The sequence below is a fragment of the Ostrea edulis genome, chromosome 8 (assembly GCF_947568905.1).
Source record: "Ostrea edulis chromosome 8, xbOstEdul1.1, whole genome shotgun sequence".
Classification (NCBI taxonomy): Eukaryota; Metazoa; Mollusca; class Bivalvia; order Ostreida; family Ostreidae; genus Ostrea; species Ostrea edulis.
In genome coordinates, this window is record NC_079171.1 from 46,960,989 (window position 1) to 46,963,706 (window position 2,718).

Genomic DNA, 2,718 nt, shown 5'->3' on the forward strand with positions numbered 1-2,718 from the left:
TCAATGATGCACCATTGTCAAGCATACGTGAATGGAATGGTCACAAGCGTTATTAACTTTGTTAATTCAAGTTCGAATACCAGTGTCTTTCGAGTATGCTGAACTTGACGTTATTCGGCGTTAACATTAATGAATTATGAAATGTAACGAATGCATTTGTTAACAGTATTACAAAAAAAGAATGCTTGTTTTTATTTTTTCATATATTGAATAATGCAGTTTCTTTTTTCAGCTAGTTTACATGTATTTCGCAAATGCTATGGTCGTTTTTACAATTGAATTTGCCAATACAACCTATCATATGGTCAACTGCTGTCTGAAGTGCCCCATACCGATTGTTAGGCTGTTCTTGGTATACTGATTTCAACTACGGATAACTCCGTTTACATGATCAAGATAGAGGGTACACGGTGGGTGTAACTGGTTGACATGGGATACTTACTCCCCCTAGACACCTGGTCCCACCTGCGGTATATCCAGGGCTCCGTGTTTGCCCAACTCTCTACTTTATACTGTTTATGTGAGTAATGAGATTGATTACTGTTCGTTACCTCCTGTACAGTACGGGTATCATTGCATATTACATCAGTCAACCTGGTAAGTTACCATGTTTATTGAAACAATCATGTATTCCCTTATCGAATTTAAAAGACAAACAAATCATTTTTATCTGAATAATAACTATTATAAAAGATTATCCATCTTCGCACTAGTATTCATCGTTAAAATGCAAAGTAAATTTATATGCATGTATATACAAATCCCGATTTCCGACTGAAATCAATTCCATATTCAGCTCCAATATCCTCTATGTATATCAAGTGTGAATTGTATTTATATATTCACAGACAGTATTAGCTATACTTATATATTTACAGCCAGTAATGATTAATATTTACAGTCAGTATTGATTGATATTTACAGTCAGTATTGATTAATATTTACAGTCAGTATTGATTAATATTTACAGTCAGTCAGTATTGATTAATATTATACAGTCAGTATTGATTAATATTTACAGTCAGGATTTATTAATATTTACTCTTTTAAAATGTATGTCCGGCACATCCACAGCAACAGAGCGCACTTTCTATAATTTGCAAATATGTAACCGGGTGAACTAATGTCCTCCCTGCTAAGAAATGATATATCTGCCATTGATATACTGTGACCTGTCAAAATTTTAAAACATTTACTTTAAATAGCACATAATCAATATAAATTCCATAGTGTCGTCTTAGAGTTTAGCATCCCGCTTTCAAATATCTCAATTCTACCAAATTGTCTTCCAATCTTTTCTGAATAGTACTTTTTACAGCAACATACTCTTGGAAAAACTATTCACAAAAGTGGATGTTATTCTAAAAATTGTTTGACACACAACAAAACACAAAAAAACACACACACCCCGCCCCCAAGATTTTGTAATGAAACACGTCAGACAGCATATGATCCATTATAATACCATGTAATTTGACGAAGCGCTGCCTGTAAACGAGACTGCTGAAACCCATGTCACAGTAGCCTACCTTGATTTAAAAAAAATACGTATCGCACCTAACTGTTACATATCGAATAAGCTGAGATATATCAACACCATATGCAAGTGATAATGGAACATAGCTACATAAATATTGGAAATTTACGACGGATAAGCTGCAATCATCAATAAATTATAGTCGGAAGTTTCACATATTATAACATGAATAGTTTTGTTTCCCCGTGGTCATATAAAGTATGATATAATCAATTGCTGTCTGGCGTGTTTCATACCAATTGTTAGGCCGTTCTTGGTACACTGACTACGGATAACTCTGTTTACCTGATCAAGATATAGAACTTATTCCTCCTAGGATCCTGATCCCACCTCTGGTGTGTACAGAAGTCCATGTTTGCCTAACTCTAATTTGCATTGCTTATAGGAGTTATGAGATTGATTACTGTTCGTGATATTCACCTTTTATCCATACTAAATAGAATAGTCAGTCTTTAGTAGAAGACTTCCGTGGTAATAGACAGTAAACATCCAACTTATCAAATTGTATCGCATATGCTGGACCGGTATAAACAGGGATGAACAACATCTAGAGTGCCTCCCAACAGCACTGCATACGCTAACTTGCTGAAAATGTTAAGATGATGAATCCAATTATCAATGTCATTCATAATAATAGTTTGCTTATCACTTGGCGGTATAAAACAGCTATGAATCTTGAAATTCCCAGCAACACTTCTCCATTCTATTGTGATAACTGAATGAATTGTAAGGTTGCGGTGACTTAAAGCCAAAGCCCGGAGATAGAAAATATAAAACATACTTGTTGAATAATAACCATATCCAACCACAAACCATGGGAGAAGAATATATATATATATATATATATATATATATATATATATATATATATGTAAAACATAAAAAAGATACACGGAGACGCTTAGTAAAGCTTTAGCGCTTTCATTTCAAATCTTCAGAAGATTTACAATTAGTAACATAGCAACGTTACGTCTCAAACAGCTGTTACTAAACGTTTCCGTGTATCTTTTTTTACCGATCATTGCGAGAAGTAATTATCTATCTATCTATCTTTGAAACTATGTTCCGACTAATTTCCATACAAAACAACCAAGAGTACTTGCTTGTAAGTTTGTAAATATTCAAGTAGTAAAGGATTATGTATTGACAAAATATTGTTTATGTAAACACGTGCGCGTGTT